Here is a 17,741-nt window from a genome sequence, read left to right as displayed (position 1 = left end):
TGATAGCTCTTTTGTAGTTTTGATTTGGATTTCCCTAATAACTAGTGATGTTCAACAACTTTTCATGTGCCTGTTGTCCATCTGTGGATCTTCTCTAGAAAAATGTCTGTTCAGTTCCTTTGCCCATATTCCAATAGCATTGTTTGTATTTTGTTGTTGAGTTGTATGGGTTGTTTGTGTATTTTAGATATTAACCCAGTATCAGATATCTGATTTGCAAACATCTTCTCCCAATTGTTAGGTTGTCTTTTCACTCTGTTAATGGTTTCCTTTGCTGTGCAGGAGCTTTTTAGTTTGTTGTAGTCCCATTTGTTTTTCTTTCATTTCCTGCCTGGTGAGACATGGTATTCAAAAAGATACTGCTAAGATCGATGTCAAAGGCATACTGCCTATGGTTTATTCTCAAAGTTTTATGGTTCAAGTCTTACGTTCAAGTCTTTAATCTTTTTGGAGTTAATTTTTCGTTATGGTGTAAGATAATTGTCTATTTTCACTCTTTTGCATTTTGCTGTCTAGTGTTTCCAATACCATTTATTGAAGAGACTTTGCTTTTTCCATTGCATGTTTTTGGCTCATTTGTTGAAAATGAGCTGTCCATAGATATGTGATCTTATTCTTGGACTCTCAGTTCTGTTCCACTGATCTGTGTGTCTGTTTTTCGGCCAGTACAATGCTGCTTTGATTACTATAGCTTTGTAATATATTTTGAAATCAGGGAGTGTGATAACTTGAGTTGTGTTGTTTTTCTTTGGATTCCTTTGACTAGTTGGGGTCTTTTGTTTCATATAAATTTTAGGGGTTTTTGTTCTATTTACATGGAAATTGTCATTGGCAATTTGACAGGGATTGCATTGAATCTGTAGGTTGTTTTAGGAAGTATGGACATTTTAACTCTGTTAATTCTTCCAATCCATGAGCATGGAATTTCTTTCCACTTCTTTATGTCTTCTTTGATTTCTTTCAACAATGTTTTATAGTTTTCAGTGTTCAGGTCTTTCACTTCTTTGGTTAAATTTATTTCTAGGTATGTTATTCTTTTTGTTGCAATTGTAAATGGGATTGTATTTTTAATTTCTCTTTCCACTACTTCGTTTTTGATGTATAGGAATACAACTGATTTTTGTTTGTTGATTTTGTACCCTGCAAATTTATTCTATTCTCTTATTATTTCTAATAGTTTGTTTTTTTGGTAGATTCTTTAGGGTTTTCTATATATAAAATCATGTCATCTGCAAATAGTGACAGTTTTACTTCTTCCTTTCCAATTTGGATCCCTTTTATTTATTTTCCTTGCCTGATTGCTCCTGCTAGTACTTCCAATACTATGTTAAATAAGAGTGGTGAAAGTAGACATCCTTGTCTTGTTCCTGTTCTAAAGGAATAGCTTTCATTGTTTCACCATTGAGTATGATGTTAGCTGAGGGTTTGTCATTTTGGACTTTAGTATGTTGAGATAATTTCCTTCTATACCCATTTTATTGAGAGTTTTTATCATAAATGGATATTGGATCGTGCCAAATGCTTTCTCTGAGCCTATTGGGGTGATCATGTGATTTTTATTCTTCAATTTGTGAATGTGGTGTATCACGTTGATTGATTTTCAGATGTTGAACCATCCTTGCAATCCTGGAATAAATCCCACTTGATTGTGGTGTATGATTTTTTTTAATATATTGCCTATTTGATTTGTTAGTATTTCGGTGAGGATTTTTCACCAATGTTCATCATTGATATTGGCCTGTAATTTTCTTTTTTTGTGTTGTCCTTGTCTGCTTCTGGTATCAGGGTGATGTTTACCATTGTAGAATGTGTTAGTAAGTTTCCTCTCCTCTTCATTTTGTTGGAAGAGTTTGAGAAGGTTAGATATTATGTCTTCTTTGAACATTTTCTAGAATTCACCAGGGAAGCCGTCTGGTCGTGGACTTTTGTCTTTTGGGAGGTTTTTGATTACTGTTTTAACCTCCTTACTGTTGATCGGTGTATTCAGATTCTGTTTCTTATTGAGTCAATTTTGGAAGGTTGTGTGATTCTAAGAATTTACCCATTTCTTCTAGATTATCCAATTCATTGGTGTATAGCTTTTCATAGTATTCTCTTATAATCATTTGTATTTCTGTGGTGCCCTTTCTAATTTCTCCTCTTTCATTTCTGATTTTATTTATTTGAGCCTTCTGTCTTTTTTTCCTGGTAAGTCTCACAAAGGTTTGTCAATTTGCTTTATCTTTTCAAATAATCAGCTCTTAGTTTCACTAGTATTTTCTATTGTTTTTGTTAGTCTCTATTTCATTTATTTCTGCTCAGATGTTTATTACTTTTTTCCTTCTACTGACTTTGGATTTGTTTGTTCTTCTTTTTCTAATTCTTTTAAGTGTGATCTTAGATTGCTTATTTGATATTTTCCCAATTTTATTGATGTTGGCCTTGCTATGAACTTCCCTCTTGGTACCACTTCTGCTTTATCTTATACATTTTGGTATGTTTTATTTTCATTTTCAAGTGTCTTCTGGTATATTTTTAATCTTTTCCTTTGATTTCTTCATTGACCCCAAAATGCTCAGTAGCATTTTATTTAATCTCCAGATGTTTGTGGCTTTTCCAGTTTTCTTCCTGTAATTGATTTCTAGTTCCATACTGTTGTGGTCAGAAAAGATGCTTGGTACAATTTCAATCTTTTAAAATTTATTGAGATTGGTTTTGTGGCCTAATATGTGATCTATCCTGGAGAATATTCCACATGCATTAGAAAAGAATGGGTATTCTGTAGGTTTTGGGTGGAATGTTCTGTATATATTTACTAAGTCCATCTTGTCTTAGTGTCATTTAAGGCCAATGTTTCCTTATTGATCTTCTATTTGGATTACCTACCCATAGATGTAAGTGGACTGTTAAAATATCCTACTATTATTGTCTTACTATCAATTTCTCCTGTTATATATGTTAATTATTGCTTTCTATATTTAGGTGTTCCTATGTTGGGCACATTGATATTTGCAAGTGTTATGTCCTCTTGTTGGATTGATCCCTTTATCATGATGTAGTCTTCTGTGTTTCTTGTTACAGTTTTTGCTTTAGTCTATTTTTTATGATAGAAGTATTGCTACCCCAGCTTTCTTTTCATTTCCATTTGCATTGAGTGTTTTTTCTATCTCTTCCTTTTCAGTTTGTGTCTGTCTTTAGGTCTGAAGTGTGTCTCTTTATGCAGCATATATATGGGTCTTGTTTTTTATCCACTTAACCACCCTATGCCTTTTGTTTGAAGCATTTACTATTGACATTTAAAGTAGTTATTGATAAGTATATATTTATAGCTATTTCATTACTTTTTTTCTGTTCTTTTCTTCTTCTCTGCTCTCTTCCCTTGTGATTTGATGGTTTTCTTTAGTGTTACGTTTAGGTTCTTTTTCTTTTGTATGTGTGTATTTATTATAGGTTTCTGGTTTGTGTTTACCATGAGGTTCATATATAATAACCTATGTAAGTAGCCATCTATATTAGGCTGATGGTCTCAACTTTGAGCTTTACCAAAAGACCCTACACTTTTACTGCCATCACCCTACATTTTATATTTTTGATATCATATTTAACCTCTTTTTGTGATTATGTGTATCCCTTAACCTCATATCATGGAGATAAATAATTTTAATACTTTTGTTTCTTGACTTTCATACTTTATAGGTGATTAATCTGCTACCTTTACTGTATATTTACCTTTACCTGTTTTCTTTGATAATTTTCTTATTCCTACTTGTAGTCTTTTTTCCCCACTTAAATAAGTCCTGTTAACTTTCCTTATAAGACCTATTTAGTGATGATAAGCCCCTGTAGTTTTTGTTGTCTGGAAATCTCTTTATCTCTCCTTCCACTCTGAAGAACAAACTTACTGGGTAGTGTATACTTAGCCATAGGTTTTTTCCTTTCAGCACTTTAAATATATCATGCCACTCCCTTCTACCCTGTAAGATTTCTTCTGAGAAATCAACTGATAGTCTTATGAGGTTTCCTTTTCGTATAACGTGTTGCCTTTCTCTTGCAGCCTTTAGGATTCTCTCTCTATCTTTGTTGACATTTTAATTATAATGTGCCTTGGTGTGGGTATCTTTGTGTTCATCTTGTTTGGTGCTCTCTGTGCTTCCTGTACTTGGATGTCTGTTTCCTTCCCTAGGTTAGGAAAGTTTTCATCTACTATTTATTAAAATAGTTTCTCTGACCTTTTGTGTCTCTCTTCTTCTTTGGAGGCACCTATAATATGAATATTAGTACACTTGACATTGTCCCAGAAGTCCCTTAGACTTTCCTCATTCATTTTAATACTTTTTTATTTATTCTGTTCAGCTTGGGTGATTTCCCCTATGCTTTCATACAGATTAATGATATGTTCTTGTGTGTCATCTACTTTGCTGTTGATTCCTTCCAGTGAATTTTTCATTTCCATTATTGTATTCAATTCTGATTGGTTCTTTTCTATATATTCCAATTCTTTGTTGAAGTTCTCACTGTGTTCATCTATTCTTCAAGGAAGATCAGTGAGAATTCTCATCACTCTTAGTTTGTACTCTATAGGTATTTACTCTATATTGTTTTTCGTTTCATTGATTTCTTTTTCTGAGAGCATATCCCTTTGTCTCTTCATTTTGCCTCTTTCTCTGTGCTTATATTTATGTACCAGATCAGCTATTTCTGTCGATCTTGGAAATAATGGTCTTATGTAAGAGATGCCTATGAGGCCCAGCAATGTGCTTCCTTCTCTTCACCAATTCCAAATGTTCCAAGAGTGTCCTCTGTGTGCCCTTCTTCTGTGTTTGAGTTTCTCTGGCTGTGTGCACAAGGGTAGGCTAGACTGGCCCCATGGCAAGCTGGTTGTAAAGCTCAGCCACATGTGGCTGTGACAGTCACTTTAGTCACTTTATTGTATGTGGCAAGTCCCTACACAGCTGGCTGCAAGGTCACATAGAGCACAATTGCTGATGTTTTTCTGTTACATGAGACCTGTGGCAGAGCTGGTTGCTAGGCTCAGAGGATCAAAATTGCTTCAAGTCTCCAGTAAAGCTCCCTGGGGCATGAAGCTGTTGTGAGATCTCTTAGGAGTGAAGATGAGTGGGGATCACCCAGATGTGGCAGTGTACAGTTGTTTCAGGCATTGGAAGGTGGCACTGATCACTTGGGTGGGTGTTTGAGATGGCCAGCAATTATACGTCTGTTGTGGCCCACATGCCCACTGCCCTTGGGCCCAAACACCCTGCCAATGCAGACCTACCTGATGGGCATACCCTGCCAAAGCGGAATTCACCCGCCCCATGCAGAAGTCCCACATAACACACATATGTGGGCCCACAAGTTGCCTGTGAGCTTACTGGTTCATGGGGCCAGTCCTTAGTGTAGGCTGTCTGCCCTGGCTGCCCTGGATTAAATCAGTGCTGTGGTCAGTGGAGTAAACCTGAGTACAAACAACCCAGAGAAAGACATCCAATGGTGACCATCAGTGTCTGTGTCTGCAGGACTGTACTAGGTCACAGTAATGGCTGCCGCCAGTGTCCCTGTCCCTGGGGATGTGGGCCCAGCCACTTCTTGTCTCTCTGAGATGCACTTACAGCTTAGAAAGTGAGTTTCTTTTACCAAAGCATTATGCACATTTCTTTCTGGTGTTTTTTTGGTGATTTCTGGAATGGGTAAATCTGTGTGTGAGCCCTTTAAGAGCAGGCTTTTCTTTCTCTGAAATTCCATAGTTTTTCCAGAGGTATTCTCCATTGGTTTTAAAAGCTGGCAAAGCCAGGTATTATGGGAACTCCTCTCAGTTGTACTGAGTTCAAAGTCTGGGATGCCTATTGTGACACAGATCCCCTGCTCAGATCCCCCCAGTCCTCCAGGAAAAGCTTCGTGCCTCCTGGCCATGAAGCGCCACAGCTAGGATGTGTTTTTTATTTTCCTTAGCAGAGGTGTATTTCTGCCTCTTCCACCCCCGTCAGTGTTGTCCCTTGTTGCAGGGGTTCTTTTTATCCAGTTTCTGGATCTCTCTTAGAGGAAATTGTTCCACAGGTACCTGTAGGTTTGTTTTGTCCGTGGGATGAGGTGAGTTCACAATCCTTGTCTATTGCCATCTTCCCAGAATCTCCAAGTTTCTATTCTGAAAGATCAAGTATTCTGTCTTTAAACATACTTTTTTCTTTTTTAGCAATTCACCATTTCTCTGTCCTTTGTGATCAATCTTGTTCCTATAATTCTCAATTTGCATCTCCCTCTTCTCTCTCAAGCTCTGATCTTCTATAGCCAACTTTTTTTTGATCTCTACCGTTTGAAATTTCTGCCAGCACTTTATAGTCTTGTCTAAAATTCAGTTAATTACTCTCTTTATTTTTTAATTCTTCATTTACATCATCCTACCCCTGACTCCCTGGGCTTGAAATCTTAGTCTAATTTGATTTGTGCCAGTTTCCATCATTCACTTCTGTTCCACTGTGACACTAAATTGTATTAATATTCCATCACCATGTCTCCTACAACGTTTGTATCTTTCTGTATTTACTACTGTGGAAAGTCTTCTAACTGATCTCTTTGCTGCTGTTCTCTCTGTTTCAGACTATTCTGATACCATTGGCTATATTAAACATCACTGTCATTAAGAGAGATAATTTTGAATACTAATATATTACTATTTATTACTTTATTAATTTTATATATTTAAAGTTAAATATTTTAAATTTACTATATAATTTAAATGATTTCATTTTATGAATTCTAAGGGCTACAATAAGCAGAATTTATTCATTACCACAATTCTTTGAGATGCAATCATCATCTTCGGACAAGGTAAGGGAATTGAAGTTCAGAGAGAGGTTAAATATTTCCTAAGGTTACACATCTACTTAGAGGCAGAGCCAGGATTGGTACTGAAATTAGTCTGATTCCAAAGTTCATGTTCTGAGACTTAGGGAGACCATAGCTTATCATTCACCAGTATGTATCTGAGACAGAACAATGTAGCTTCTTATAGTTTGTTGCAACAAGAGGCATAAACTAGGACTGTTTTAGGCAAATTGTCAGACAGTCACCTTTTTGATACTCCACTGTCATTCCTTCCAATGGTTATACCCACTTAATGGGGTAGGATGGGGAGGTATCTGCTTTTGCAGAAGAGAAGACGAGCTCATCTTTGAAATTGGTGTGTGATTGATCATAGCACAGCCTATTGTAAATATCCAGTGAGGTTATATACCACATGTAGGCATTTAATAGAAAGACGAGAACTAATGTTTCCGGTTTGGTAGCTACCCTCATAAAGGAGGTTGTTGCACAGAGGAGCTCACCAGGAAGAAGAAAAAGAAGTGTATAGGATGCTGGGAAGTGAAATATGAGAGGAAAGAAAAAGGCACAAGAGACAATGTGAGAACTGCCTCTTTTAGACTGTAAGTTCCTCAAGCACAAGAACAATGTATTTTTGTTGCTAAATCTGGAATTTTGAAATGCTAAATGACGTACAAATTGAAGATTAATTGAACATTAAATAGAATGCTATCCCTTCTGACTCTGGTTTAATGACCTTAATTTTATTCACTTCCTTGGAAGTTGAGGCTGTTTCAAATGAAGAGCAATCAGCTGCCATCTTTTCTTTCCAGCTAGGCTCTATGCCTCTTCTTGTGGAAGTAATGTGTGTTGTAGTGTTTCTCTGCTGTGTAGTGGTGAACAACTCACTCAGTGCCACACTAGTGTTATTTGCTGGTCTACAAAGACTCTGAGACAGATGTATAAAGACATTGTATATGTGTTTACATGTCATACATGAATTTGCATTACATATAATAATATGTATAGTATATAAGTATACATATGTTAGATATACACATGCTACATATGCACTAGAAGTAATTAAAGCAAAGAAATGATTAAGTGGAGTTTCAGGTTCTGGAAAGGGGAAGGTTCTATACCAAATGAACATGGTCAAAATTATTTCTCTGTACTCCTTTCTGCTTGTGCTGGAGAAAGTCATCAGTGAACTTGACTTTGGAGAAGCCATGGGCAAAATGCATTTGATACAAAGTTTTCATGGCAATAGTCTCTGAAGTGACATCAATTCAGAGGAAGTTGCATCATACAGACAAGAAACCTCCAGGCTCCTAGAAAAAAGACAAATTTTTGTGGGGGTGAGGAAGATCAGCCCTAAGCTAATATCTGTTCCCAATCTTTCTTTGTTACTTTAGGAAGATTGTTGCTGAGCTAACATCTGTGCCAATATTCCTCTGTGTTGTATATGGAACACTGCCACATCATGGCTTGATGAGCACTGTGTAGGTCTGCACCTGGATCCAAACTCATGAACCCCGGGCCATCGAAGCAGAGCACACAAACTTAACAACTACTTCACCGGGTCGGCCCTGAAAAAAGCCAATTTTCAATGAACGCTTGAGGTCTTCTTTACCTCTAGGTCCTTATGAGAATTTATCATAGTTAACTAGTTTTCTCCATTTCTATCTTATGTGTGGTGGAATTTAGATCAGGCTTGGGAATCATTTGAGTCACTATGAAACAAAGCAAAATCTAAGTGTAAACCCACAGATGAAGCACCATTATTTTGGAGAATTGGCTGAAAATGTCTCACAGAGGTAGATAAGCAAGCAGACATTTATATGTGCCCACACATAAACATGGTGACTGGTGCAGAGATTGTAGGTGGACTGGACAAGAACTGGGGTTTCTGCCTTTGTGGTATGATTTCATAAACTTCTGTTGAGAAGCCCTGATCAAAAACATTGCCTACCCATTTGTTCACTGAGGCTTGAGCTTCTCTGAATACGGAATTTTTTCTCTTTGACTAAAAATATTATAAATGCCCTGTGAAAGTTTTTGGAGTATATGTGGCCACCTACCAGGTCAATTAGTCCCTGTACAAAGGAGTTTATCAGATCCCTTCCTGAGAGCTGATTTGAAAATTCAAGGAATTTAAAGTAGCCGGTGTTGGCTATTTAAAGACCAGAAATGTTTGTGGGCAGTGACTTTCATTGTGTGACTCGTGATTTTATAAAAAGCTCAGAAAAGTCCTTGGCCCTTTCTAACTTGCTACTAAGTACAAAATTCCCTCCAAGATAGCCAGTGTTTATGGTGAAGCTATTGTCTGAAGCACAGGACAATAATACATTGCCTGGGAGGCGTGCTACATTAAGAATATTCACCCATTGGTCCATGAGAGTAGCTGATATTAACTGCACAACTCTGACCATAGTCTTTCACGTCTTTGCTCAAATGTCATCTTCCCAAACACACCTAATCTGCCATCCTATTTAAACACACATCTCACACCTCTTTGTTTGTTTTTTATAACTCTTATCAACTTCTAAAATATTACATAACTTACGTGTTTCTTTTATTTATTGTCTGTCTTCTCCCTGGTATAGTAAAAGCTCAACGATGGTGAGGACTTTGTTTTGTGCAGAGCTTTATCTGCAGCCCCTAGAACAGTGCCAGATATATTGTTTCTTCATTAATGTGTTGAATGAATAAATGAATTATCACTCTGTTATTCAGACTCTTACAGGTTACTCATTGGGCAGCAAATTTCCTTTAGGCTTAGCACTGTAGACTCCCGTTAGTGTCTTCCTGGTGTACTTTCCCAGACTAGTTCTTTATTTCTTTTCAAGATTCACCCAAGTTGTGGCACATTTCCTTAGTCTTTCCATTTTATTGCTGAGTTATCATCCATTGTGTGAATATAACATTGCGTATCTATTTTCCTGTTGATCCTTCATTGGTTAATTTCCCACTAAGAGCAATGTTTTTGGCTGTTATGAATGCAGCTATTACGAACGTTTATGTAAGAGACATTTTGTGGATGTATACACTAAGTTTTTTGAGTGTAAGACTAGGGGTGGAATTGCTGGGTCACAGAGTAAGTCTATGTTTCACTTATGAGATACTGCCAGTTTTACAAATAGTTGTACCATTTTATATTCCTACTAGCAATATAAGAGCGTTTTATTTGCTCCACATACCTGCCAACATCGAATATTGTCAATCTTTTAAAATTTAGCTATTGTACTAGGTATGTAGTGATAGCATCGTTGTAGTAATTTTCATTTTTCTAATAAGTAATGCTTTGGGCAACTTTCCACATGCTTATTATTTATTTGAATATCTTCTGAAATATCTGTTTAAAACTTCATCCCCTTAATATATATTTTTTAGTCTTTTATTAACTTATTTGTAGGATTTCTATGTATAATGTAGATATGAGTCCTTTGACAGATACATGTGTTGTGAATATTTTCTTTCTGTTTTTGGTTTTCCTTCATAATATCCTAGTGATGTATTTCAAAGAGCAGAAGTTTTTAATATTGATCAAATCGAATTTATGGTATTTTCCTTTTATGGATATTACTTTTTATATTTAACAAATTCTCTTTACTTTAGGGTCTTGAAGATATTCTCCTATTTTCTTCTCTAGGCTTAACCTTTACATTTAAGTCTCCAATCCATCATGAATTAACTGTATATGGTGTGAAATAGGGCTTGAGGATCTTTTTTGTTTATATAAAGACATCTAGGTGTTTGAGAATCATTCATTGAAAATAACTTTCTTTTCCCACTGAATTACTCCAGCACCTTAAAAAGAATCAGTTGATGCTATACATAGGGCTCTATTTCTGGACATTGTACTCTGCCTGTCCTTACTTCACTCCCCAGACTGTTTTAATTTCTGTAACTTTTAAAAATTCTTGGAGGCAGGTATGCAAATCCTCCCACTCTCTTCGTTTGCAAAGTGATTTTGCTCATTCTAGCACCTTTGTATTTCCATATAAATTTAAGAATCATCTTGTTATCAATGTGTCCGCTGGTATTTTGACTGGTATTAAATTGAATCCATAGATTAATTAAGATAGACTTAACAATTAAACAATACTTAGTTTTTCAGTTCATGAACATGACATATATTTCCATCTATTTGGATTTTCTTAAATGTTCTTTAGTCATATTTTCTAGTTTTAAGCTTAGAGGTCTTATACTAACTTTGTTAAATAGATATATCATATTTTGTGCTAGGAAATGGTATTTTAAAGTTTCACTCTGTAATTATTTTTCCTAGAATGTATAAATGCTATTAATTTTTATATGTTAACCATGTGTTCCATGACCATACTAATTAACTTTTAAATTCTACTAGTTTGTTTATAGATTTACTTGCATTTTCTATGTACACTTATGTCACCTGTAATTAAAGATTTTTTTTATATTTTCCAATGCAATCTTTAGATCTCATAAGCATACATAACAGTGGGAACAAATTTATCCTGTGAATCTTATCTAAATAAGTAAAATAAGTTAGAGGAAAAGTGTCAAATATCATATGATCTCAGTCATAAATAGAAGATAAAAGCAACAACAAACAAACACATAGAGACAGAGATGGGATTGGTGGTTACCAGAGGGGAAGGGGAGAAGGAGGGTGAAAGGAATGATTAGGCACATGTGTGCGGTGATGATTTTACGTAGTCTTTGTGTGGTGAACATGATGTAATCTACACAGGAATTGAAACATAATGATGTACACTGCAAATTTACATAATGTTAGAAACCAATGTTACCACACAAAAAAAGGGGAAAAATAAAGAAACTTACACTCCAAGAGAAGACAGAGGAGGTAAATGAGAGACACTCCCTTTTTATTTGAGCTTGAAGTGAAGCAATTAATTCCTGGAATGAACTGGAATATGAATAAATTATTTAATGTACTATCCTAAATTATAATAGATAGCCCTTTGTATTGTCTTTCCTTGATCTAATCACTTCTTTTGATTAAAGTTATGGTGTATTTATTTTTTACTTTCCAAGAGATTGTCAGATCCAATAAGCAAGAACCTTGCTTTATGGATTTCGGTAGCTCTCATCAGGAGGAAGTTTAGTCTAGCGAATATGATTCAGGACCCTGGAGTGAGACAGACCTAGGCATGTGGGCTCTGAAACATATCGTCTGTGTGGGCAACTTACCTTTAAATGGATATCATTATTGCGAGGAATAAATAAGGATATATTTGTATAGTGCTTTGGATCTTGGCAGCCAGCAGTCAGTATAAGGGATTTTTGTTAGGTACATTTTTGGGTATTCCAGAAATGGTAATGATGATAATTTTTTCACCAGAGGTTTTCTAAGTACTGGATAAATGTATGTTGAAAGAATTGCCTCTAAAAGCCACACCAAGCAATATCAAAGGTACAAACATTTCTTCTTCCTTTGGCAAAGTAATCTCTGAGGAAATGGTCTTCATGCAGTCTCTGTTTTAATAATCAGGCTACTTAGAGCTGTAATTGTAATAAAACACTTTAGTCTCCTGTATCCCCTGGTTAGAAAAAGGCATGGTCTCCTTCCTTGTAGCTGGAGGGACTTTTGGGCAAATGAACAATTGGAAATCATGTTCTTCTGTGCAGAAGGGGTTCTAACATAAAATAGAGATTCTGATGCTTTGGACTGGACTGGGAGAGGAGAGTTCTGAGACCCAAGCTGTGTCTTCTATCCACTATGGCCTCTTTCCTTGGAGGACAGCTATGGACAACAGACAGTAGAGAATAGCATTATGGCTCTAAACTAAAGGAAGGTGAATGCCTGCCTGACCCTGGTCAGTCGTGTAACATTGTTGTTACAAGTGCAAACCGTGAAAGTCAGACTGCCTAAGTTTACCTTCTGGCAGCAAGGCAGTAGTTTTGGGACTTTGGGCTAGTTTCTTAACTCAGTTGTCTCATTTGTATAATGGGGATGATGATAATTTTGCTACATAATTCTTATATAAAGACTTACACAGTAACCATTTAAATAAGTGTTAGCTTAAAAAATTATCATTAAACCTAAAGCCAGTTGCACTAGGACATCCTTGGTAAAACATGACTTCACCTTCTTGATCTGACAGCAGTGATCCAGAGGTGGGAGCTCTGGGAAATCTCAGAGTCTTCTCCCAGTGAGGACTCTCCAGGCAAGAGAGAGAAGGACGTAGAAAATGAACTGACTTAAAAATCTAAACACATCTACCTATTTTTGGTATCCCTTTCTCTGGAAGCACCAGTTCTTACTCTGGATGCAAAGTTTAACCTCATAGTGCTCTCTGGAAGTGCAAGTCACTTGGGCTGTGAAGATAGATCCATAGTAAATAGTAACAACCATCCTACCATAGCAAAGTTCAAATTTCTCGCTAGGTTTCATTCTCAAAAATGGGGAGTGTATTATGGGGGCCGAGTGTCAGTGTTTCTTTCTTTGTTAGTGGTTCTCTTTTCTTGTCCTGACAGATTGCCCCTACCTTATTCATCTCCAGTGGAGTACGGCAGCCAAGAACTTTTCTGTGACAGAGTCTATCCATGCAGGATTAACAGATCATCCAGGACTCCAGATACCTCTCTTCTTCCTGTTTCTAGGTTTCTACATGGTCAACGTTGTGGGGAAGCTGGTCTTATCAAGATTGGTTTGAACTCTAACCTGAACACTCCCATGTACTTTGTCCTCTTCAACCACTCCTTAATAGATTTCAGTCACTCCAACACCATCACCCGCCAAATGCTGGAGTTTTGTCTCAAAGCAGAACATTTTCTTGCATGCAGGGTGTATAATTCAATTCTTTTTCTTCTGCTTGTTTGTTATCTCTGAGTCCTTCGTCCTACCAGAAATGGCCTATGACCGTTATGTTGCCATCTGTAAACCATTGTCTCCTCAGACCTGTTTACTCTTGTTGGGTGTGTATGTGAGCAGGTTTTCAGGGTGCCATGCCCATATGGGAAACATAGCAAGTCTGACCTTCTGTGCCAACAATGTTGTCAATCATTTGATGTGTGATATTTTTCTTCTCCTTGAGCTCTCCTGCAATAGCAGTTACATGCATGAACTGGTGATCTTCATATTTGTGACAATTGAAATTGGAATGCCCGTTGTCACCATCTTCATCTCTTGTGGTTTAATCCTCCCCAGAATTCTCCAGGTTCGCTCCACTGAGGGCAGGCCCAAAACTTTCAGTTCATGTTGCTCTCACATAATTGTGGTTTCCCCTTACTTTGGTTCTGGAGCTTTCATGTATCTCAAACCACCTTCTATTTTGTCCCTTGACCAAGGAAAAGTGTCCTCCTTACTCTATACCATTGTGGGGTCCATGTTAAACCCATTGATCTGTAGTTTGAGGAACAAGGATATCAAAGTTTCCTTGAGGAAAACCTTGGGATGAAATATATTTTCTTAAGAAATGAGTAGTATTTGAGGAAGAAGATACAATGCTTTGTTCATTACTGCGTGTGTTTTCAATGAGGGATCCAAGGTCCAGTTTTTTTTTTCTCTTGTACTGAAAGAGAATTTTAGTCTTTATGTTTGGATGAGTTTTTACTGTAGGTCTATTTTCCTTGTTCCTTGACCCACCTTGAGTGTTCCAATATTCTTTTATGCAAAGTATTTCTACAATCAAAGATCGTTTAATCTTGAGTGGGCTTTATAAACCATTTATCTATCTCCTTATTTAACAGACATTGAAAACTTAGAAATACTAATACTGCATATATTATCCAGAGCTACACAACCACCTGGTGCTACAACTTTGACTGGAATCCAGGTCCTTGAATTCCTATCTACTTTGCTTTCATTTATTTTATGTGTTCTTGCTTCATTCTACCCACATAGATTTAATTTTGAAAGTACTATGTCTAGCATTTTAAAGTCTGATTCTATGTGTAGCAATTTAATGTAACTTATCCATTAATAATTTTTCAATATCACTTTTTTCAAGAGGACAGGAGGTGAAAAATTTTCTTAAATTGTCTTGGCCAAATGACGAGTGAGGTGTGTTAAGATTGTGGGGTGTGGGCAGCAAGTATGTAGGTTCCAATACCAGGTAAAGCATGATAATTCCAGGGGTCATGTGGGGTACCCTGGGGACCCAGCTAGTTAATTAGGTATTCTGTAGGTTTAAGGCTTATAAAGATGCTGAGTGGAAAGTTTCATACATTATTTAAAATCTAAGAAGATCAGAATTAAAGCTTTCTTCTAAGGGTTAGTCTGGGTGTTTTTGCTTTGGTGGAGAACTCTGTTACTCAGGATAATTAGCTAAGGGCCTGTAAGTTCTAAAGGAGGAGTAAATAATTCAGGAGATCTAGTTAGTTATCAAGGGAGTACCAAGCAGCTAATTATTACAGGAAGCAATATACATCAAATTTTAAGGAAGTGTGGTTTGCACAACTCTTCTTATACAGGCATACGTGGGAAAAGAAAATTCACCTCAAGACTGGTTTAAGTAAAGAGAAGTACAGAATACATCAGAACACTTTGATCTCAATGACTTCTTAGTAACCAAAGAAGGTTTTGTTTTTTTTTTTGGAAAAGCACTACTATGTCAAGTGCTGAGGAGACACTTTGACTTATGAGCTTTTCTTTGGGAAGGTTCTCTTCTCTGGGAAAGAGAGAAGTTTAAACAAGTGTATAGTTTAACCCTTTAGTATGACGTATCAAAGGGGGTGAAGATTAAAACTGAGAGTGTTAGGGGGAGGATTTTGCTTTAGTCAGTATGAAATAGGGAAAGAGAATGGAGTTCAGGAGACCTGTGGGGCATGTGTCAGGTGGGTGAGGTGAATAGGCCACATTCAGTAGGTAGTAGAGGAAACGGCAATTTGTGAGGCATATAGAGGAGTTGGGTTTGTATCCTAGCTCAGTTGTTATCAGTTGTGTGACTTTGAGCAAATGATTTAATGTCTCTAAATATTAACTTCACTATTAAGAGAGAGGCAATAATCTTGACTTTGTGGGGTTTTTGAGAGTATTAAACTCTAGGCACTTAATAAATCTTAGTTCCCTCCCTGCTAGAACTCCTTCATCCAGGTTCAGCACTTCCTCTAGCTATTTCCTGACCTGAGGAAATCACTTCATCTTCTTGGAACTCTGCTTAGTCATGAGAAAATGGACTCTTCCCTAACTTTCATTTTAAAAATATATTAATTATTATTATAATATATTAAAATATATTTTGACTAACTAACACATGGACTTGGTAAAATATTAAACCATGTAGGTGGAGATTATACAGGGAAAATATGTGTTCATTCCCTCTAGTCATTCCATTCCTGAAATCTCCTCCTTAGAAACAATTGTTGCTAAATCCATATGAATCCTTCCATACTCAAACATATGTCTCTCTTTCTCTCTCTGTGTATATATATAAATGTCTGTCCCTTCCTTTTTAAATATATTATATAAGAGTATTTAAGAATGATGTTTTCAATGGAAAAAGCTTAGAAGTGGATGGGGCAGAAAACATTTCAGAGGTAAAAAGAACAGGAACCATTCACAGAAGAGGCCTGGGAAAGGGTCTGAGCATATGAGAGAGAAGGGAAGGGACAGCAGAGGCATCCTTCATTCTTGACGGGTCACTATCAGTTCAAACCCTGTAGCCACAGAGTAACATTTTCATCTTCTGATATTCTGTCCTCACCCCATGGTTTTACTCCTCCATCTCTGTTAATGTTGTGTTGAGGTTAGAGCCCTTGAGAGCTGGAAATGTCAGAGTGGTAAGTATTTTCAATACAGGACACAGTTCTACACATGTTTATTTATCTATTTTAATAAATTAGCCACATGTTTTTTCTTTTTCTGATTCTTGAAGCCACTCCTATTTACTGTTGTAAGTTTGGAATATAAAAAATGTGGGAAGGAAAAAGATTACCTATACTTCAATGTGGTAGTTTGCATTATTAGTCAAAATTTGCCACTCAACTAGCAGTGTTATGCATCTAGACCCTTGCCTTGATCTCATAAAGGTAGGATTCTGCTTCGTTGATTGTCCACTTGACCATTGGATCCATCTTGGCCAGTAGGATATTAGCAGATATGATATAAACAGATGCGTTGGGTGTATTTACATTCTGGGGCTTGCCCTCTTGTGCTTCTGCCATTGCCTTGGGAAGAGCTTGTCATACGTAACAGCTGCTGTTTCCAACTGATTCTCGTGATGAACACATTTGGAACAGATATTGAAGCAGAGATGCCCATCTGTGCCCAGACAAGTTGGGTCACCACAATTAACGTGTAGACATATGAGGAACAAATATTCATCGTTATAAGCTAATGAGATTTTGAAGTTGTTATACAGCATACCTAACTGGTAACACTCCACCATTCAGAGATCAGGAAAGGAGAATCTCATCTGAAGTAAAGAATTTTCTTCCAGTGGGATCATACTCTATATGCCATGCTATAAAATATTTTCTGTCTTATCATTATATGTGAGCTTTATTGCTTGTCAACAAATATTTTTCGAATTATACTTTTCATGAGTTTCATCATGTAGTTATAGCATATTTTATTTAAGCTTTTCCAATTGTTGAAATTAAAATTGTCAACTCTCCAATGTTTTATTACTATAAATAATGCTATGATTATCAGTTTATGTTAAAATTTTTGTCTAGATTTCTGATTATTTTCTCAGGAGAGATTCTTATTTTATTTGCATTATTTTTCAGTTCAAAATATTTCCAATTTATCGTGTAGTTTCTTCTTATTGAAACTACTTGCTACTTAGAAATGTGTTGTTTAATTTTTCTTTTCTCAGATATATTTTTGTTAAATTGAGAGGCGTATCAGAGCTCCAGCCCTCTGTCCTCTCTTTGTCATTTGGTCATCCTAACTGCGCTGAATTCTAACATTAACACCTTCATATACTTTTTAATCTTTAGCTTTTCCTTCATAGATTTCTTCTATTCCTCTATCATTTCTCCTAAAATGATGATGAGCTTTGTTACAGAGAGGA

General features: G+C 36.4%; 1 pseudogene; it reads left to right on the top strand.

Annotated features, from left to right (window-relative positions):
- Positions 1-8,636: 8,636 nt before the first annotated feature.
- Positions 8,637-14,180, top strand: LOC124225613 (olfactory receptor 8B12-like; annotated as a pseudogene).
- Positions 14,181-17,741: the final 3,561 nt, after the last annotated feature.

Source organism: Equus quagga, chromosome 14 (genome assembly GCF_021613505.1).
Source record: "Equus quagga isolate Etosha38 chromosome 14, UCLA_HA_Equagga_1.0, whole genome shotgun sequence".
NCBI classification, from domain to species: domain Eukaryota; kingdom Metazoa; phylum Chordata; class Mammalia; order Perissodactyla; family Equidae; genus Equus; species Equus quagga.
This window is presented reverse-complemented; position numbering and strand designations above follow the sequence as displayed.